The sequence below is a fragment of the Salarias fasciatus genome, chromosome 1, assembly GCF_902148845.1.
Source record: "Salarias fasciatus chromosome 1, fSalaFa1.1, whole genome shotgun sequence".
Classification (NCBI taxonomy): domain Eukaryota; kingdom Metazoa; phylum Chordata; class Actinopteri; order Blenniiformes; family Blenniidae; genus Salarias; species Salarias fasciatus.
In genome coordinates this window covers 31,047,994-31,071,466 of record NC_043745.1, presented here as the reverse complement: position 1 = coordinate 31,071,466, position 23,473 = coordinate 31,047,994, and the positions used below count along the sequence as shown (strand labels likewise).

Genomic DNA, 23,473 nt, shown 5'->3' with positions numbered 1-23,473 from the left:
TCCTGAATTACACATCTTCACGTGATTAATTAAATTCATTCAACAATACTGACACACCTTCACATTCACAGTGTGTACAAGACTCGCTTTTATCAGCCTAACCAGCTATTGCTGCAAGTATAAGACTCCAATAACTAATTTACTCTAAAATAAATATGTTACTCTTCAAAACTACATGCTCCAATTTGTCTTTGTTCAAGCAAAAGTAAAGTCAGTCATTGGAGTATTAGTTTCAGTCTCTCTCTCTCTCTCACTCTCTCTCTCCCTTCCCTCGCTCTCAAGCCCGCCGCTCTTTCTCTCTCATTAGATCAAAGCTCCATAGAAAGCTATTGTTGCATTGTGCAGGCGAGCACGACTGCCTGCCTGTACTCAGGCCACAAAAACAAAGAAACGCTCATCACACATATTCATGGCTGCACCCGAATTCACATTCACAGCAGTTATTGTTTTACGAGCTCCTCCATCCCTTCATCTACATACGAGGATATTTCTGTGGGACTGGTTGGATGGGAAGCTTGATAGAAATGTAATCAGCGAAGAGCTAAAAGCGGGAGAGAAGCCAAATAAAACATGCCTGGGTCGTACAAAACTCTACACTTCACAAACTTGAACATTATTCTTGTTGCTTTAAACTGAATCTAAGCGTAGAGAAAACTTTGAAAGGGTCTTCTGAAGGAGCGGTAACAACCTCATCTCCTGCAGAGAAGACAGCCCACAAAATGCAGATGTGTCAACCAAACCATTTTCCCATGATCTGAACTCAGTTTTAGAACGTTTCGCTTTATGGTTATCTTTGACAAGTGCAAACGTGATTCTGAGCAGCTCTTTCCATGTCGGTGTGCATGTTCTCCCTGTGCCTGCGAGGGTTTTTTTTTTCTTCCCCAGCTACTCTGGATTCCTCACACAATCAACAGATATGCTTGTTACAGTATTTACACACCGACCTGGTAATACCCTCACCCTAACGCCCCCGAATGTGTTTTTCTATGACATGTGCAAATGTAATTTTCACAACTTTAAAGGCTGCAGGTCCATCTTGGGACCACTGAGTCCCGGACCCTATTTCTGAGAACAAGTGTTATTCTGAGTGCACGGCTCCCTGGACAGTGGTTAACTCGGTGGTACTATAGCAAAGGTTTAGTCAAAAATATAACAAGCTGCAGTTAAGGCTGAGAGAGATTCATCATTTCTTGTGTCAGAAACATGAAGCGAAACCACAAGTCTCCATTTATATCCTTGTTTACTTGTTCTCAAAGGATGACACATCTTTTGCTTCATGAGCTTGGACAAACATCTATTGTGAAGCTGAAGGCCGCCCCCCCCCTCTGTTGTCCTTGTAACAAAAAGAGGGGCAGTGATGGAGGCTGCTGATTCCTCCTCTCCCTCTGCCATCTAAGTAAAAAGCGCCTTTGAAAATTACTTTCGCCGGAGCCGCAGCACGCAGCCTTGGAAGCCACACAGGCACAAAATAAGCCAGAGCAGGTCCAAACGCGGGGCTGCAGAGAGGAGAGAGGCTTGATCCTGATGAGAAAATAACAATGCCTCCAACACTTTGTCTCCAGCAGCGTGAATTCCCATACAAATGTGTATAAAAGCAGATATATATATAAAAGACTGAAATGCGGGGAATCTGACTTTGTGTATTATTCTGATCATGTTTTTCTTTTTCTGTCATTTCATCTCTAAGACTCTCAATCAAATAGCATTAAACTGCGATTTCATGGAATTATTTTAAGACCTTATCATCGTATTCTGTGAATCGGAATCAGAAGAATCAGAATCAGAAGAATCAGAATCGTCTTTACTGTCATCGCAACAAGCTACCGAAGTTACAAGTTACAACAAAATTGCTTGGGTTTTAAAGACGCCCAGGCAGCCAATTACGGCGCACCATCTTGAAAAAGAAACTCAGACAGAAATTGGGGGAGAAATTGTGCTCTGTAATCCACAATGTTGTCAAAGTATTAGGATAGCAATATTTTTATTCTTGCTTGAATTTGATGACTGTGAGGTTGAAAAACTGAATTTCCTCTTAAAGAGATGTGAATGTTTTTGTGGAGAGTGTGCAGCTCCTCTCTCGTCTTTGCAGACCTTCATTCTCCCTTTCTTTTTTTTTCTGCTGTCTAGAAAATGTTTGTGTCATTAGTACTCATAGCACAATTGTGGATATCATGAGTGTTCTTCTTAAGTCAACACTCAATGACGAATATTCACAACACGTGTTCATCATAGATCATAGCTAAAACTAAAGCTATGCAAATGTTTTACCAGCTCACTAAGGTAGCACAATATTGTAAGACCGCTGTGTGTCTTGTTGAGTTGTTAGTGACTCAGTACTTTAAATGAGTAATAGGTAAAGCTATTAAAAGTTTCATTGGGTTGTTTCCTGAAAACAATTACAGAGCTGTAGAGCTGCTGTCTCTCTGACCTGCCCAGTGAACGACTAATGTTCAAGTGAAGTACAACGCTGCAAACTAGTCACTGTGGATTGTTAGAAAGTTAAAAAAAAAAAAAAAGAAGGAAAAAAAGAAGAAAACTCCAGTTTGGTGTACTCATAACAGACGTCATGGAAGGTGAAGAGAGAGTGAAGATGCTCGTAAAGAACGAGTCTTGGATTTGGTTTTAGTTGTTGCTTGGATCCGAACAAAACAAAACAAGACAAGATAGATGCCAAGCTGGCGTTCCTTCTGTTCAATGTGTCTGTGATATTAGCAGGCTTGTTACGTTGTGTGCAGTTAGCCTGATGTTTGTTTGTGCGAAGATCTGGAGTGGTAAACTTAGCCAACAGACGTTCAGCTGCCGCATATATATAGCTCAAGGTTATGTTTGCAAACTTTCTGGAATATGCACACAGACGTACAGACATGGGTCCTGCTAATAAGCGCTCTTGCGTCTCAGCAGGAGTTACATAGTGTTCCTGTAAAGCTGAAAGTCAGCACAGCACAGCCACAACACATTTCACACCCAGCCTTCAGAGCACAGAGCAGATAAAGAGACACTGCAGCCTGTGCTTTTCCTCAATGTCGTTCCAGCCCTCACCACCTACCTCCACATGGGTTCGTGATTATGTACTTTTCCCAGAACGCATTTCAGCAGTTTCTCATCTGACCTTGATCTCTATTAGACAGTTAAGCTGAAAACTTGTTGTGATAGCAACAAAATAGAGAGGGAGAGGGAGAGAGAGAGAGAGAGAGAGAGAGAGAGAGAGAGAGAGAGAGAGAGAGAGCGGGAATGGTGATGTTTGAAACCTAAAACATTGTATGATCGTACCTGTATGCCCTCAAGTGTTTAGCACTGCTGTCTCAGACGAAGAGGGTCCCTGGTTCTAAACATTTGGCTGTTTCTTCCTGTGTGGAGTCAGCATGTTCTCCCTGTGCCTGTGTGGGTTCTGATTCCTCACACAATCCAGATACACGCTTGTTAATTTTTCACGCCTGCTTAGAGGAAGTTGATTCATAAAAGTGGCACAGAACTGACAAGATGTACAAATGATGGAGATTCTGTTGATAGATTCAGAGAAGATTTTTCACTCAGCAGAGAGACAGGATAAGAATGCTGCTTCTCTCTTACGATCTGGACCTGTGCTGGTCATTATTATGAACTTTGTCAAACAGTGATATATCATATTGACCCAATGAAAATCAACTCCATGGGTCAACAATAGTATAAAAATGGATTTTTGGTTACCATATCTGATGAATAACAGCCAGTTTCCCCATTTTAACACTTCGGCCCTTTATTTCCATCCAGCTGTGCCAGAGTCCATTAAACTCATTAACTTTTTTTTCAAACCATCCAGACATGTTACCCGCTTCAGCGACCAAAAACTGTTTTTCTTCCAAGTGAAACACCTGACCCAACAAAGAAAGGTTCCTACCTGCTCATTAACCTGTGACACCAATGTGATTCTTCAATGTTGAAGAAATATTTTCAGCTGTGTCTTAAACACAACGAATTTTTCACCTCACTATCTTGGTTGTAATTTGCTTCCCTGAAGAGGTCACTTCTTGGAGGCAGCATTAAGAAACATGGGCTGACTGGTGCATGAAATCATGACCAGTGAACTCCTGACCAGTGCGCCAAGACATGAGGAGAATGCATGAACACACAAGTGTCTATCTGTCCATCTGAAACTGCAGCAGAACATTCCTCAACAGCCTAAAAAGCAACACACCGTAATTAAATACATTTATATTGTGCTGCCATGGTCATTATAGTGATAAATGTATGTGCACTGACTCAGGCAGAATGACAGATGGTAAATTTAAGGTAAGTTAAAGAGAACATTACTTCCCAAAATGGGCTTCGCATGGCGTATGCACTTCAATTTTTGCATGTGATTTTAACACTTGAGTCACAGATTACATTCACAAAGTGTGTGTTGGCCCAGAAAACTTTCACACAGGGACAGGTGAAAGTGAGGCGCAAACCAGCTGCTCTCAGCCACTGACTTGAATTTGGTGTAACTACATGGGGCTTTCATACTGCCGTAGATGGATAGCTGGACACTCAGTAATCATTAATTTGGAAATAAATCAGGGGTGATTCCAGCCAACCAATGAAATCTCTTCCTATTAATATTTAATCATAAACTGCAATAGGTTTATGTGATTAAAAAGGACATTTTGGTAGCATTACTATTAATATTTGTGCACTCCTACTTGTCATTTGTACATTTTTTTCCAGTCTATATATCTAGTATGTCTGTGAAAATAAGATGCAGTGTCAACAGGTAGCATGGAGACATTTCCAGGAAGCCTATTTGGTTTGTTATAAATGTGGTATGCGTCAGTGTTGAGTGATGGAGCATCGACCAAAAACCTGCAGGTTTAAAAAAGTAGAAAATCATAACTTGGTTGAAAATGAAATTATAAAACAATCAGTGGAATTATTCTTAGAAAAAAGTCAGCTTAAAAAACTAAGTTCATCAGAGAATTAAAGCTGCTCGCTTCGTCTGATTACAAAGATATTTTCTTTTCTTTTTGACCACATGCATGTCTGGGACTTCAACCGCTTTAATGGTTCCAGAAGTTTTAACGATTGCAATAAAGTTGTTGTGCAATCAAGTCACACTTTATTGAAGGTAAAATAAGGGCGAGCACAAGCAGATCGAAGGTTGATGCTGAGATGGATTTTTTGAAAAGGAGTAGTTCATTTTCATTCTAGCTGCAGCAGAGTTCAGACAATTTGAACTTTTTGCTTGAATCGTGTCTATTTTGGAGCTTTTTGAGCAGACCACAACAAGAAAATAACATTCAAGTTGTAATAAACCAGCGTAAAATTTGCCACACATCAGCCATAGTACATTGAAACGATGGTATTTTATCACAGTCGACAGAGTTCAGTACTCTGTAAGACACATGCACTAAGCTCACAACCTCCCTACAGACCCAAGTGCCCTTTCACATCTATTGATCGCAGCCACTTTGAAAAAAGAATAAAAATCAATATCTGTTTTACCTGCTTCTTCTGTGGTGCCAAATGACTGATTCCAAGTCAAAATAAACCTCTCGGGACTCATTATAAAAAGCAGAAAACCCTTTTTTTTTTTCGCAGTTCTACTTCATCCAATCAATGTGGCATTAAATTTAATGCTGCTCACATGTGCATGCATGTTCCTGCACGCACTTTCACAGAAGAATCCAACAGAACCAACGTGTCTGTAATCATCAATACAGCCTGTTCAGCTTGGCGGAGGGTGTGACGGATGTTTTGAAGCCACCTCCCTGCTGGGGGGGGAGAAATCAAAGATCAAGCTTCTGAGGGAGGGCTGATATGAAAGTACACACCTCTGACCAGAAGTCAATATCAAAATGTGATCTTGGACGGAGGACGGACATCAAAGTGCTCAGTGGGGCGTTATCATTATGTCCGTTATCAGGGTGTGTGGCCCCAGGAGGGAAAATAAAAGTGTGCAGGTCTGAAAGTCCAGGGCGGTCCTCAAGGAGTTTTCTCTGTCCTTTTGATTAAGCAAAGATTCTCCTTTGCAGGTGAATAGCTTCAGAGAATATCCCCGCTGACATTTCGATGGCACAGTTCATATAATCAGATGTGTGCAGACAAAGCCTGAGAGCCGAAGAACAGACAGCGAGCACCTGGAGTCTCAACTAAAATATCTTCTGTGGCCCTCAAAACTTTGTACCCATAAATATTTAATACTTTTATTTCACAGCGGTTTGGTTTTAGAAACCTGTTTTTATTTATTTATTTATTTTTTTAGGGCTTCCAAACAAGACTTTCTATTAAAACAGCAGTTGTGTTTTATTTCAGACAAAATGCAAAGCGGAGGATTAAAATTTGTCCCGCGTTTCGCCTGCTGAGTAAAAATCTTCCTCCTTAAATAGATTTTGAAGAAGATGTGCTGGGAATGTGCTGGAACCTGTTCTGAATTACATTTCTGGGGATTTCATTTTTTCTTCACACAGTCTGCACTGCTCCAGACATTACAGAGATATTCAGACACCATCAGTGCTCCTTCACTAGGTAAGGCTATCAGGACTCTGCACTGTGAGACGTGTCTGCTGCTCCGTCATGTGTTGCAGTGGAGGCGGGAGCTTAAAACTACAGACTGTTGTGAAAGCTAGTGCTGCTATCATAAAACAAACATCAGATTTAATCAACATGTTTGAGAGCTAGACTGTCAATTCCGCCTTAAATGTGGGAAAAGTGTCAAATAATGTGGCTAATGTCTCCCTAAAATGATTCCTTACAATGGCTTGATGTAAAACAAATGACTACATTTAGCAAAGCGATGAGGCTGGAGTCAAACTACAAGAACAGTCACAAGGAATTTGGCTATAAGAGACAGAAGCTAATATGTTATTATATATTATATGTTATTATGATATTTAAATGATAAATATCCCCCCAAACAAAAAAGTCTATCACAACACAGTTTTTTGGGATTTGACTATAAAATAAATAATGAAATATTGCTTGATTTGTAAACGTCACAGTCATACAATGCTATTATTAAAGTCATTTGTAATCAATAGCTTTGCAAATGTAGAAAAAGATAGTCATAAGAGCATAATTTTATGATTATTATGACCATGATTATTATTTCAGTCTAAGTGGTAATGGGCTAAACTCAGATCATGTGAGCCTTCAAACATGTTATTTGATGTTTATGCAGTGCTTGACTTGAAGGATCTCTTGCCTTGCATTATGCACTATTGTTGAATGGATCTCCATAAGTGTAGTTGTTCAACTTTAGAACAAATCACAAAAACTTGCATCAGCTACAGCAGCTTTAAGGTCTTGAATTTGTCTTCAAATTAAAATTTATTTATTGTCGTAATTTTTTAGCTTGTAAAATCACCTCTGAAAGCGATGGAGAAAATCACAGTCATCCAATTTCACCGCACAGCAAAAGAGATCAGAGGAATTGAAATAATGACAATCTTAGCCAGACTAATATCACTGCAATATCTCTCAGATTTATTTTATAAGAATCAGATTATATTTTCTAATTATTATTTCCTACCACGACAGAACGAAAGACAGACTGTGATTCAAACGACATGATCAAATGTGTAACACTCGTGATGCAGAGAAGCAAACAAAACAGATTAGCAGCGAGGTTTCACCCAGTTTTTGTGCCGCTGCACATAATCCAATAATACAGCATGTTTTCAATTAGGAGTGTCACGGTATTTGTATTCGTCCCGTACCGTCACGGTATGGGGTTCACGGGTCGGTACGCACAATCACACGACGAATACACGAGTGAGTAAAAAAAAAAAAAAAAGTGAGTCCTGATTATGACCTTAGGTGGCGGTAATGAGCCTAAAAGCTGCCAGCGACCACCATTACCACAGAAGAAGAAGAACAAACAGATCCAAACGTGAACAAACAAAGAAGAAAGTACAAGCGGAATGAGAGATGCAGCGTGTGGAGTTGGAAGACCCGCCAGTCTCGTGTAAATCTGTCGCGTGGGAAAGCTTGGGAAAGATGTTCTGGTACATATCGAGCTTTTGTTTCTTTTCCCCCGCTGTACCAAAAAACGTACCGAACCGTGACCCTGACACCGAGGTATGTACCGTACCGTGGCTTTTGTGTACCGTTACACTCCTATTTTCAATATACTTTCCAAATATATTTAATTATTAATTTTCATTAAAACTGGCGTGCTTTACCCTTGCAGTAATTTCTGCTCTGCTGTTAGTTTTTGCTGACATGTTTTGGAAATAATTGGTCCCTGAGGGAGGAAGGATATGTGACTCAGCCACCCATCCATCTTGTTACCTGTTTGCTCCGAGCAGAGCTGCAAATCAATCAAAAGTTATTCTGAGTGATCACCTTCCTACTCGAAGGATGTCCTTCTGTCCTGAGGAGAATCATCTCTTCCAACATAAGCCTCACACAGGAGTCACTGAGTGGTCTGATGAGTTTAAATGCAGGCTCGATCTTTCTTTCCTGCCCTTACAATCACTACATTTTAGCATCACTGAAGCAACAAAATCCACAGTGATCTGCAAGTGAACTCGCGATGGAAGGAGAAATCACAATGAATCCAGCATAAGAGAAATAAGTACACAAACACTTGTTTAAAAATCAATAAATACAATTGTGAAGGCCAAAAAGCTGAGCACAGTTTATGAGCAAGATTCCTTTTGATGGGGTTTTGTTTCTCTCTCCATGTGGTTTCCTTGGGTGTGGAAGGAGGAATTTTTCCTCATTGACTTTTTTATTTTTTAAATCTAATGAATAAATAATAGATTATGGATATGGACTTTAACCTTACAGCTCTTTTCTGCTGACATGTGCTCATCATATAGATCCACTCAGAGTCAAATGTATGTAAAAAAGCTGTCTCCACTCAATCAGATGATGGTGGAGTTAACGTACACTTTATTGGAGAAGCGCTGACGAGTCTTCACAAAGGTGAACAGCACTCCGCATTCTACCGCTGATACTAGAAAAGTAACAAAAGTTTACCGTTGTCACACAAAAATATTGAAAATGTTGCCATAAAAACAGGGTCTGTGTTGTAGTTGTTGTAACACTTCATAAATATAATAACCAATTTGTCACAGGGCCAAAACAACCACGGAACAATGGAAACAGAATGGAACTGGAGTATTTTCAGCCTCTACAGCAACAACACTATTGTTTGTTATCGAAAGCGTTCGACTACTTATTTTGCCAAAAAAATACAGTCCATCCCAAATTGTTATTCAAGTATTTATACAGACTATACATTTTTTAAATGTCCTGCTGCTTGTAAACTTTCGAACACACCGCATCAGTTATGTTATTTTGTTGTTTTGTTATTTTTCCCCATCTCATCTCCCTGATAAAACTTTCAGCAGCATCTCATAAACAGAACCATGTTTCACACAAACAGAAGCTGAGAGTATTTGCAATCCTGTAAAATAAACAACTTCCTCCTCCCAACCTGTCTCAATATTTCAATATTGGAACTTATTTTCAGTTTTGCTGCAGGCTTTTCATTTATTTGAGGTGCGACAGTGAGCCCCTCCACCGCTCCTCCACCTCCTTCACTCTTCCCAGCTTCCCGATGCGTAGAGAAGAATAAAAGAGAAGCCCGAGGGTGGTTAATCTGCACCCCACCTCCACCTCCGGCTCACTGCTACACGCTGATGGAGCGACCTGGTCACTTGGGACGGATATCAAAGAGAGTTGCGGGTGCTGTTATCTGGAGGTGCAGTGACAGACCCCTGCTGCTGCTGCAGTCCCTCTTATTAGTCCCTCACCCGCCCTCACTCCCTCCCTCTCTTCCTTCTCATCCTCCCATCCTCAACACTTGTCACCATGCTGTCAGCTGCCTGCTCAGCTGTAGACACATGAACCAGCCGGGGGACTGGATGCATCGCAGGGATGGAAAGAAAGAACAAAGTGAGGAAAAAGAAAGAGTACGAAAGAAAGAATGATTTTTTTGAAGCACGCGCCAGAGAATGTCAGCAAAGAAAAGACAAGATCCATTTCTATGAATTGTAATCCGTCCTGTAAACGCTTTTATTCTCTCTCTCCCGCAACAGTCCGAGTACAAAGAAAACCTTGAGCAGAAACACTGCTCCGCTAATGCTGTCAACTCACTTGACTGCAGAGAGAAAGACAGGGAGGTAAAGAAGCAGGGAGGGAGGGAGAATGAGTATCAGCTGTGGCAGCTAACTGGTGTCCTGCCAGGAAACTCGGCAGGATTCGACCCACCGGCGACAGACGAGACACGAGCGAGGCAGCAGACTGGGCACCGACTGCTGCCTCGGCTCATTGTGTGTGCGATTACCAGGTCCTCGCGCACAAATGTCACACATGTAAAGAGCCGATTTGGGATTAAAATGTGAGCGTATGGAGGAAAATGGAGCGGCAGGATGTAACAGACATCCATAGGCAAATCATCTTCATCATTTCTGGGCCTGGATTTACTGTCTGAAATCATCACAGACACACAAAGAGGGTGAATTATTAATTCACTGAGATATTTCCAGCACAGCAGGACAGATTTTGTGATCTGAAAACCACACAACACCAAACATCAGGTGCTGGTGTCAGTTCCCGAAAATCAAAGAATTTCTTTTGAGAGGCACCACTTTACTTTTGACACTGAGAATCATGTAAGGACAAATCCATCGGGGGAGGATCAAAGGTGCAGTCATCCATCTATTTATGGATAATCCATTCATTGCATTGAAATAATCCGGTCAGATCGTTCATGCTAGTTTAAGACTCTTCATCAGTGTTTTGGCTTCTCTCTTTAGTTGTTGAATTCAAAAGCGAGCACGGTTCACTCGCCGAATCGTCACAGTACTGTCTAAAATAGATTTAAAGTGTGAGTTACTGAATCAGCTGTGCTGAACCTCTCTCAGAATAAAACACCCTACAGGCCCCAGAATACACAAAAACAAAAAATTATAGATACAGAGAGGCAGCATTTAGCTAAAACCTGGCTGTGAGTTAAATGCTACAATCAGCTTGACAACAAGTTCACAATTACATGAAAATACTGATGAAGAGCAGTTTTATTGTTTCACATGTTGGTTCTCACACTGGTAGGACAGTTCCTGTGATTTTGTGGATGTTCATGACACACCAACCGATAGACTAAATTGTATGTGTACATTTTGTATAAGATTATCAACTAATAAAACAATATATGTATTTAAAAAGTAAGCATAGTTACAAGAAGAAAAATGCAAATATTCCTGGAAAACCATATGTCATTTCGTTAGGTGCTGGAGCTTATCCCACCTAACATATTGCTACAGTTCATCACAGGGGAAACACAAGTAAACAATATTCACTCCTATGAGCGGTTTACAGTCAACTTCATGTCTTTGAACTGTGGGAGGAAGCCAGAGCACTCAAGGAAAAACACACAGAAAGCAAACACAGAGAAAACATTTAGATTCCACACATACAGTATACCGTAAGTTCAAAGACTTGAATAAAATTTATCAGTGTGAGAGGAGAAAGAAAACCACAATATGTGCAGTCCTCACTGTAATCCACAAATGTTATTCTCACAGTGTATCTTTGTGTGAAAAAACAACTATGTAGGTCAGTTACACATATACGGTCTATTTTCGCTTGTGACGATTGTACAACCACACAAAAGAGATAGTGATGCTGACTTAAAGGTTTTTGGATAGTGTAAATAAAAACACAGTTTAATCAAACCACAGGTAGACAAAATCCCAATAAATCATTCATGGGTGATATAGATAGGAAAACTCTTTAAACTGGAGAAACCTCCAGCAGGACCAGGATGGTTAAGGTTAGAGGACAGTACAGGGGCTCTCCCAGTGGTCTCACAGCTTCTTTACTTCTCTATGTTTTATTACAAATGCAATGTCTGGCCAAGCTGGTAAGTTGGGCTTAACTCGGTAAGAGCAGCACTACTCTTTTTCATCGACAGTGCAACATGAAAACAATTTACAAAACCTAATTCAGTGCTTTAAACAATAATTATATTTTGTTTAAGTTTTCAAATCAGTGCCTTGCAGGACACCCAAAGTCGCTGTACAGGGAACAGGTTAAAGTTGTTTAAAGTGAGTATGTCAGTCTAAAAAGATGAGTTTTAAGAATGCTTTAAAAGTGTCAAGACAGTGACTGTTTCAGATGTTGGGTGGAAGTGAAGGTGGACAGAAGCTGATTGAGTGACGCCACTGATGACAAAGTACAGTCAAGAAATGTACAAATATAAAGCAAAAGGTATTAACAGCTTTTTTCAATCTACCTCTGTGCAAGTCCACAGAAAACAGGAACTGTTTACTGCACATGATAAATTACAGACACGGTAAATCCTGCATACTCAACTATGGAAACAACAGACGAGTTTATTGATGAAATAGGAGGGTTACAAGAATGTCATACAGACAAAAAAAAAACAACACCGCTGCAGCTGCTAAGACTCAAGGGCCACTGGAAAAAAGAAGCTGACTGTGTGTGTGTGTGTGTGTGTGTGTGTGTGCGCGCAGCACAACACGATCTCACTGCAATCACATGTTCCTCCAGCCATTCATTTTCTTCCTAGCTTTATCTAACTTAGGATTGCAGGGAGCTGGCGCTGCTCCCAGACAACTACAGGTGGAGGCAGGTTACACTCTAGAGAGGCTACCAGTCCATCGCAGGTCAAACACAGAGAGGCACTCCACACAGAGCGCACACTTTAATGCAGTCCTCCTCAAACTGAGGAAACCCTCGCTGTGAGAGTAGCAGCGTTAGCCATGTGTATGATAATTTTCTACTGCAGTGTCTCTGAGGAAACGTGGTATCTTTTATAAGGAACTTCAAGGGGAAAGTCAAAGTGGTGTCAGTGTCTGAAATGTTTTGCTCCTCTCTCACGGTCGCTGCGCTGATCTGCAGCATCCTCCAGAAACGGACAGGCCATTTCCCCAGAGAGCTGATTGGTCAGTAGGTGGTCTTCTACACCTGCTAATCTGGGGCATAACGTGGAGCAGGTGAGGAGTTCATCTGACGGTACCTTGGCAATGTGCCACGATAAAAACATAACCACTACCGCAGTACTGGAAAAACCAGAGCTAACCCAGAACTTCCTGTTGTCCTTGGTATTTTCTCTGCTTGGGATTTTTCGTCGATTTTTGGTGTTATGTAACCCATTGTTGACATTTAATTTCTTTTCAAAAAACCTTAGAAAATTCACAATTTGAAGAAGAATAGCTTCAACAATAGCTACGCCTCTCGGTACAAAATACAGTGAGAAACCACAACCCCCATTGAGAGCATTTTGCAGACTCCAGGCTGTTTTCACAATTTCTCTTCCACAGTGGGGCTTCGATGCTGATTTGTCAGTGAGGAAGATTTCACTGCTGTATCGCTGATCTATTGGCTTGGGTTTCAGTGTTGTGTTATGTCTGCTACTCTGACCAAAACACTGGAATCCCAAGTGAATAAATTAGATACGTGACTAACTCTTAATGGAAAAAACTCCACTGAATATCTTCTTAGTAAATTTGACATCCAGCAATGTCATCCTGGGTGCTGGATTGGACCATCTGCCAGGCTAATTTTGGGCTCTGGGTCATTCATTTGGCCCTTTTTGTTTTCCGCTCACCTGTTCCCAGATTGTCCACAGACTGCCCTCGATGCTTTGCCCTTTAAGTGATGTTTTGCTTGTGAAAAAAAACAGTGAAGCGGTGAACTGCTACACTTTCCCCCCCAGGGTTCTCTGAGTCATGCTTACAAGTCCCGCTTTTTATTTCTGAGACATGCCACTAAACATCTCCAACAAAATTAGAAAGCTTATTCCAGGGAAAGCCATTGATGCTTTGAAAAAAAACTGGAAAAAAAATAAGTTGAAGGCAATTTCCACCCGAAATTTCCATGTGAGGATAATTCATTTCCCTTTGCTACATAAATCCTTCTCTGTCTCTACTAGCACCCCCTGAACACTCCACCCACCCATCAGATGTCCTCACATTTTGCTCCTCCTCCCACTCACTTGACCCACCTGTTCACCTCTGCCTCTGACCTGCCTGCCTCCACTCCCACACCATCTGTTTCCCGTTCCTTCATCAGCTGTCAGTGCATACCTGCTGCCTTCTCCCGGTATTTGATCAGATCCTGTCACCCTGGTTGTTCTTCTTCCCACCATTACAGCCACTGTTTACTCCTGACTATTGCTAAACCATTTTTGGCCTGGGTGGATATTCAACTTTAAATAAATTGAGGGATTGCTTAAATGTTTTATCATTTTTGACAGGTTTAAAATATTCCTTCACTTCTAGCTTCGTGGGAACAGTCTGAGTAAGAATCATTTCTATTCCAGCTTGTCTCCTGTGCACACAGAAAGCTCAGTATAGGCACGGCTGGATGGGTTCACTGAGGAGCAGGTTGTCTGGCCTCCCTGAACTTCTTCCAGCACCTTGAACTTTAGAAACAACTGTCAGAACTGCCTCATCACCATCACCAGACACAGATTAAACCTTAGACCCATGCAAGGTGTGACTTTACTGAGACCTCCTCCATATTAATGTATAATGATTCAATCCTCATTTACGTGACAATGGAAAACTTTCATTAGGTTTTGGGCGTCTGTTTGCACGACAATGGTGCTAAAATGGGAAAATGGCTCAGAAGGTGAAACTTTTTGAAAATGCTCCAGCTCTGTCCCCATGTTAACGGAGGAAAACTTGAGATTTCCGAGTTGTTGCTACAACAAGCTCAAATGTTTATAAGCATAACTTCTGACTGCTTTCTAAAATCAGTCAAACAACATATTATCCCATTACACATAAGACACACTCTTGACATTTGCACAAGGTTCTCAGACACAAGTACAAAAATGACTTCAGGTGTCAGATGTGTACTGGAGGATGAAATCTAAACAGCAAACTTGAAGCTTTTTTCCTGGGATACAGAGTACTTGGAGAGGCGATGCGGATTGACAGCAGCTCCATGGTTGAAGCGGCAGAGCTACAAATGGATTGACATGTTTTCTTTATGCATGCAAATGTTTTTCTCCCAGTTCCAGTTTCCTTCCACAGTTTTAACTACATTCTAGTTTAAATGTCAGCCGAAGTGACTGTCTCTCACTGTTTGCCCGGTGATGGACTGGTGTTAAACCTCGCCTTTGCTCATAGTCGGCTGGCTTGGCTAAAGAGGGACAGAAAGTGGACAGAAGGAGGGATTTTCTTTCTTTGTATTGATAATAAAAGCACAGAACATGAGGCCACAGCTATGTGTTGATCCTGGATTTTTAACAATGTTACCAATAACAAACTCTTTTTTTTTTTTTTTGCTGGTTTTTACTCTCAAATGAGCAGGATGACTTACGTCCTAAAAATTACACATTAACCCACTGAAGACACGTTGATCTTTAGCCCTCTGGAGTGCTCCTTGAAGATATAAAATTATAAAGAAACAAACATTTTCCAGTTTTTTTCATTTGTATGCAATGCATATTTTGAAAAATCACTCTAATCTCTTCCATTAAATACCAAAGAGCAAAAATAGCTAAACATTGCAAAGAAATATTAATAAAGTTAAAAACTTAAGAGTATTAAGTGAAAACAGCCAAAATGGGTAAAATAGTTAAAAACAGCCGACAAAGAGAAACTGCTAAAAAAATGCAGGCCACGGCTGTAATTAATAACTGTACAGAGTTCACTGAATAGTGATGAATTAAAGTTGTTGAATCAGAATTGATCATTTCTGCCTAAAAATGTATGTAAATCAACTATATCTATCTAATAATACAAAGGATTAAATTACCTTTAACCTCACGCTACTACCAGTTTTATAAACCATGTTGTGGCTACCAGTTGTCCAATTCTGCTGTGAACCATCTGGAAATTGGGCACTGATACACAGAAAGCAAGCTAAGGGATATGAAAATAAAAACTGCACCAAAAGTATGAACACCTCCTAACTTAAACTGTTCTTTAATTAGTTAAATACTTTATTTAAATACACCCACAACTTGTTTCTTTTAGGGGAATAAGCTACCCTTATGAATTGCAAATTACATTAAAACAAACGATGCATTTGTTTGCCCTTTAAACAAATAATTTATGTTGATAACAACAAATCCCTTTTTAATTTAGCTAAATTATTTACACTCATCAAGGCACTTCATAATTCTCATTTTTGTGATGAAAACAATATTTTTTTTGAAAAATGCTTTTAACATAAAGTGCTGTCGCTCTGTATTCCGCACAAGCGGCATGTTCCCACAGTTTCTCTTTCTGATTTACATAATAGTGGATGAAGGAAGGAAACAGGAGCGCTCCGTCTCATCATCGTTAGCTGAGAGAACCAGGAAGTCGTGAGTCGACAACCCAAGCAGGAGAACCCGCGGAAACGTTTCGCCGTTCGGGAATGGAAAGCAGGGTTCAGTTTGAGGAAACGGTTCAGGGTTTGGTTTGAGGGAAGGAAACTCGGAGTGTGATCTTCAGGATGTCGCAGTAGACAGATTAGTGTAGCAACAGAGGGATTATCAGACGACGGCACTGTATAACTCAAAGACATCCTCTGCTGCAGTGCTGTCATGTTTCTCTGCTTGGGGCTTATTTTGTGACTTCTAACAGACACTCCCACTAATCCAAACCTCGAGGTGTGATGATTAAAATAAACACACTGCGTCTCTCTTTTCTTTTTCTTTTTTTATTCCCCTCTTCTCTCACAGTATTTTATATTCACGCCGGCTGTGCTCGCTCTTCTGCACCACGCTCAACAGCAGCCGGTCAGTAATCTCATGTGATTTGTTTCCGACGTTCCTGTGTGGGATGCATGTTTTCTCTCACCGCTGCACAGCTCAGAACAAACAGACCTCCGACTGGTTTGAGTATTGTGTTTGGTGCTCAGTGCTATTTCTCAGCAGCAGCCCGATACTGCCTTCCAGAATATCCAATTTTCGCTCTGATTTGGTGCGTGCTGCCACACTTTGATCACCCAGCAGGGCGACTACACAGATAATGTCCTTAACCAAACATTCTTCAGGAGTGGAAGTCATTAAATAATTACAGTGTGGAGGTATTTTTCTAGGAAGTCGAAATAGTTACTTTACAAAACTAACCTTGCATTTAACCATTGTCCAAATATTGTTGTTTGTTTATGTGTTGTTTTAATGCAGGAGCAGAGCTGTCAGCTCTGTGTGTCTACGACTGATTCTGTCATTAAGATCTGCTCAAGAATAACTCCATAACTTGGAAGAATAAATCTTGTTGTCGGCATTTCTTAAAAAAAAAAAAAAAAAAAAAAGATTATGAGCAATTAATGACAATAAAACAAAAATGTATCAAAACAGTTGGGATTACCGGTAACTATGAACAAACAACAGCAAAAAATCTCTTCTAATTGTAAACCTTATTTGAGACTAATGCATCACGTCTCCTGTGGATAGAGGCTGACGTGTTGCTAATAGTCAGACATCTTTCATGTTGCTGACAGGAGAACTGACTTAGTTCAGGATTAATGAGGCATTGGTCTTCCAGTAAACAGGAAGTTAGTGGGAAAAAAAAGTAGCTCTTTATTGGAGACTACAGCTTAATATAACTTAATATAACAGTTATTTATTCTTGGTAAATGACACAAAAAGCAAGAGGAAAAAAAAACCTTCAATGTGTCTTACATTAGCAATTTTAAAGCATGGTAATCCATTACTGTCACATTGCTTCTGAAAGCAGAAGTGCTGCAGTGGCATCTTATTTTATAATGTGTCATCCACAACACTCTTCATTAGCAAAAACACTTCATCGCAGCCACATTAAAGCGTTCTTCTGCAGCTTGAAAGTGTTTCACAGATCAAACCTCTGCTATCCCCAGACAACCTACAGAAGGCCGTTCATATAATTAGCTGCTCCTGGCTCACACAGGACTCCTTCTGAAACTCCAGAAAGGCTTCAGTCTGGGACAGAAAGAAGAAATTTCACTTTCCCTGCTCTACACCTCGCTGACTGTGACTGAATCAGATTCAAGGTTTTAAACCACCACATTACCTACAGATGTTCTAGCTGGTAATGTGGATAACTTATTATATTTTTATTATAGGAGTCAAAAATTTAATGAGTGTAATTGAAGAAAACTCTTTCCACTACAAGTAGACGCAACCTTTCGTAGATTTTTTTTTTCATGCACGCTGAACAATTGCTGAAAATACCTCAATTAAATCACACAGGACAACTTTAGATCCCAAAAATATATCATCGTCTTTGACTTTGTTTTACTAAGTAAAGTTGCGTGATGTAAATAAACTCTCATGCTATAACCATAATAAGGTCGAAAAGACAATTTACTCATTTTTGAGAAGAATGTAGGAGGTGAGTAAAGTACAGGTGTGTTTTCATTTTGGGAGGTAAATGAGAGAGAAAGCTCAGTGAGGAGCTAGAAGTACAGTATGTATTCAAATATAGCACTGTAAAGAGTTCATATCTGTTAACATATGGTATGCCGGGGACTATACTGTGACATTTTTTAAAACATAGTTTAAAGCTAGCAGCAATTCTAATAATACTTCAGTTTATATGAGGAAAATATGAATGTAAGTTCATCAACACAATTCCATATCAAGTCACCTCTTCCATTTCATTGCCATGAACCGAGAGTTTCCTCCACACCACGATGGTTTGACCTGGCCGGGCATCTTCCACATATTCATCATGTGATCATGATTCCAGATGGTTCTCTGTTATCATCCTATGAGAGGGCACTTTAAGTTGATGATTACTTCAATGTGTAAAAACCTTTATTTATAACTGAATCACAGATTTTTTTTTTACTTTTAAATTATTTTTATATATATTTTTTTTCCAAATAGCTCATGAACCACCGCTACAAATGAGTAATATTTTGCACTGTTATAAAATGCAATAAACCAAGATCTGATGACATAGTGGTGTATTTTATTTGTGTACCTCTTTTTCTTAACCAATTATGCTTTGCTGTGATTAGAGGGCACTTGAATGAAAAAAAAAGGTCAAAAAATGGAGGGTGATAGAAGGTGAGAACCAAACAGGAGAATCGACCAGGACCTCAAAATAATTGCTGCAAGATGCAAAACTTCCAAAATTCACATCAGAAGATGCTTCCTTTTGAGAAAGAAGAGAAAGTAGCACCTGTCACTGTTGGAGCAGCCAACAGCCAAATGAAAATCATTGCAGAATTACAGCTGGTCATGAGACGATCAGACTGACTCTCAGCATCACGGCCGTAACTTGAATAAAATGCAAATTAGGTGTTCCTGTTGTACTGTTTCAAGGGGATTCCTGATCCTGAATATTTCAGTAGGTTCACTGCCCTGTGTGTTTTTGATAAGATGTGAACAAGGTGGCTGTGGCATGAAAAAAAAAAAAAATTAAAAATCAGCATGTGAGCCTTCTCCCATTCTCACCAAAACGTGTCTTGAGTACCAAACGCTCCCTGATAAGTCTTTAAATCCTGAAATGCTTTAAGAAATGTGAAGAAATTATGCAAATCTTAATTCCAACAAATCATTTTTTTTGCAAAAATGAGAAGCTGTCTGCTTGGTCCACAAAAAAGATGTAATGTTTGTTCACAAGTTCAGAGACAAAGTGCGGGCTGTCATAGACAGCCTGTAATGCTTCAAAGATGATTCACATAAGTGTGGTGTTGGAGGATGCACAGCACAATCCATGAATACACTATGAAGACGGTTTCCTCCATCGTGCAACTCGCTGCACAGGGTAATAATGCTTACCCTAATGGCTCCCATAGACTTTACACTGTGACATCGACAGACACTCTTAATTTCCAGGTGAGGGCCAGATCATGAATTCAATGCAGTCTCTACTTTCAAGTGTTCTCTGAAAAAAATGATTTTGAGAGTAACTGCATCACACACTCAAAGAGTCCGTGCCTCTCTTGATTTAAAGTTCACTGCACATGATGTCCATGTGTCGGTAAAAAACGACACCTATTGCATTAAGAGCTCACATTTATGACCGTTAACGATTGCTTGCTTACACTATGATGATGGTTAAAACCAACAACCACAAACTATTTGCAGTGAAGAGAAATTAAACAACTATTATCCAAATAAAAGCAGTCTGCATTGTGTACACTCGTCTCTATTTGATTCTTAATTTGTCCCTGTACTCCTGTGAGCCAGTGAGGGACATCCATGTCTGTGTGCCATAAAAAGCTCAGTCTGAACATGACTCACTGTTCTAGGCACTGAGGAAAATTCCCAAATATGAAATCTTTCTGAATCACACCTTCATATTAAATTAAAAAATCTGTCTAATTTGCATGAGAAGGATTCCTTTTCAGCAGTTTTACAGACACATCTAATAATAGTGGTTATGTTTGGGGGGTTTTCAATAGCCTTTCTTTGCTACAGCCATGTGGGTGACCACTCTGAAGAACAAATAAGGCTGACTGAGGGTGTCACACACACATCTCCTCATAAAGTACAAGAGAATTAACAGTATGAACTGTGTGTATGCATTGGAGCACGTTTAGCCTCTTTAACCTGAAGTCAATGGGTTTTCTTAAATGGACTGTCCGTTGTGCTTTTCGACACCATTGCCAATCAGAGCTTCTACATGCTGAACTCATCAGGAACTCAGAAGATTTTGTAGAATATAGGTAAAAGTTTCTAACTAATTACAAATTGGAAAGTCGACGAAGACGATGCTGGACTCAATCATCCCTGGCATAAAGTGTTTCAATGAACTTCATTTAGAAATCACTGATAATAAATACCTGGTTCAGTTCTGAAGAATTAGGTTATTGTAAGGTTTTGTCACTTTAGTTTCTATTCTGATCCACAGAGGATTGAAATATTCTCTTGGTTTTAAAAAAGAATAGTCTGAGTTTAATTGTTAAAATACACCAACCCTGCAGATCTGGATCCATCTCTGATGAAAGCTGGTGTCATTATAGACAGCCTTTCATTTGGGTAAAGTTCACTAAAACAACTTTGATAATCAATCCCATGAAGCTTTAACTACACACACAGCAGAAACCTAAAGTTTACACATTCATTTCATTTTGTTTGTGATTTTTTTTCCTCTAATGTGCTGTAAGTTAAATATATTCCTGGGTAGATAGCATGTTGTATTTTATGATCATGGAAACTGTGACTAACTGGCCGATTATCATCTTCTCGAGGACTGAAACTGACTAACAGCTCATGCAGAGTATGTTCACTGGCACAGTCTGCTATCGCTTGTGATCATGTGTCACTCGTCTTGGTGAGACTTGTTTTTGTGATCATTCATCCTCCAATTGTGAGACTCAAAAACAGTTTTTACTAATCTAAAGGAAAAATTGTTTCACACTGATCTCAAATTAACACTGATAGCTGTACTGTTTACAAAAAAAAAAACAAAAAAAAAAACTGGCCAGTTGCAGGATTGCAGAGAAGTGGACAGCAGAATCACGTGCATTTTATAGTTCACTTTTTGAAGCCTTCTGAGGCTACGCCATCAGTCTGCACCCTGCACCCTGCAACCCTGAGTTGGATGATGGATGGATTGTAGTTCACCTTTTAAATATCCAAGTGCAAAAAAAATTTAACTCAAGGGACAATCTTCTGCTAAGCTACAAGCTAAAAAAAACTTTTCTGAAACACTTTGCAAGTTCAAAGCGACTGAGTTTACTTGAATTTGTGCATTTGTTATATCTCCGAACTCTGTTCCTTTGTTTGCTGTTTTGCTGTCAGCCTTTAATAACAGAGGCAGAAGCAGCTGGATTCAAGCACACAAACACGGAGATGCTGTAAATAACGCGATCATATGCCCCTAGCAAATGTGTGATCTTCTCACACTCTGAGCAGAATGATCAATCTGATTGAGATACTGTAACTGCAGACAAAAGGAGTCGACCTCCTCTGGGTGGAAAACCCATCTAAAGATAAGACGGCTCCCATCACTTTATCCACAGCCTCCTGGTGCCTCAGGGGTCTCTCCGGTATCTCCAACACAGATAATGTCAGATAAATAAACCATAGGATACCCGTGCATGCTGCTGCAACCCACCGTGACAAGATGCTACAATCAAGACAAAGCAAGTGTGCCTCAGCTGAACATATAAAAGATGCAGGTTGTCCATCTGCTCCCCCCTCCTTCCCACGGAACAGTGCAGCCCTCAGATATGATACTGGGACTCAGTGTATACATTCCCCCCTCGGAGGGATCGCTGTTTCTGGAGATCACTGCAAATAAATAATGCATGCTCTTCAGACGCGGCACGACTGCTCAATGCACACAGACACTATAGCGCTTTTTCCGCCACGCGCGCGCGCGCGCGCAGCATGCATGCAACACTTAAGGAAAAGCTCCCATTAATATTACAGCAACACTTACAACCTTGTTTGTGCTGCGAGTTAATGCAGAAACGACACTCTTGCACTTAATAAGTGCTGTGACACACACACACACACACACACACACACACACACACACACACACACACACACACACACACACACACACACACACACTGGACTGTTGATGTTGACATCCATCCCCCCGGACACAACAAACCTCCCCCTCGTCTGAAGCTCCGGTGTTGACGTCGCGTGCCTGCACACTCCCAACTTGGACCGCACCTGAAGTTCTTTACGCAAAGCGGACGGAAACCAGAGGAGCTGCCTCACCTGCGTGCGCGCGCCTGCCGTCTGCTGTCCTTGGCTTTGTGTTTGAAGCGCGGAGCCGAAACTTCTGTTGGATAAACCTCCCCTCCTTCGTCTTTTTACTCTCTCTCTTCTTCCTCCTCTCTCTTCCCACCCTCCCCTCCCTCTTCTTCCCTCACGCGCTCTCTTTCCCTCTCAGTCTGCTGCTCGCCCACCCCTCCTCACTCACCCCTCTTGCTCTTTTTCCTCCCCCCTTTGTCACTCTGTTTCCCGTCCATCTGGTTCTGCATCTTCCTCATAACCTGCTGCTTGGTGTTGTTTTTATTATTCGAGCGGCATTGGGAAAACCTCCCGACATCCACGCGTGCGCGCGCGCGCACGAGATCTGGTCAGGATATTGAAGAAGAGGTGCAACGCGAAACACTGCAGTGGGGCTGCGAGGGAGATGCCCTCAGATATGATGCTCCGTTCACCTATTTCGCGCGCATGTGTGTGTGTGCGTGCGTGCGCGTGTTTACCGGTAAATCGGAGGGGAGGAGCAGCCCTGCCATAATGACCACTGGACTCCGCTATTTGGTGACAGCACTGCCAACTTCCTCCCTCCCGCCTCATTGCTGGGAGTCATTATCTCACCTCTGGGAGGATGGTGCGACACACACACACACACACACACACACACACACACACACACACACACACACACAACGACAGAATACATGTAATGCTCTCAAATTGAAATTCATCCTAGCCCTTCTCTCTTTTTTAATCTCATTCAAATTCCTCAGTCTGTTGCTCACTCATATTTAAATGAGCACTTGACTAAATCCCTCCTGTGCTTTTGCTGTTCTTGGCCAGCTCTTGGCAGGCTGCCGCGCTCTGTTGCATCCCGGCTTGGACGCTTCTCCTCAAACTGGCGCGCTCCAGCTCTCAGATATAGAATTAAAAGAGTGG

The 23,473-nt window shown here is 40.8% G+C and overlaps 1 protein-coding gene across 1 annotated transcript in view; it reads right to left on the bottom strand.

Moving 5' to 3' along the window:
• Positions 1-22,609, bottom strand: part of c1qtnf4 (C1q and TNF related 4) — a 39,343-nt gene extending 16,734 nt beyond the window's left edge. The window contains exon 1 of the mRNA XM_030105149.1: positions 22,547-22,609. The gene's annotated coding sequence lies outside the window, so the exon portion shown is untranslated. The remainder of the gene's footprint in view (positions 1-22,546) is intronic.
• Between the last annotated feature and the right edge of the window lie 864 nt (positions 22,610-23,473).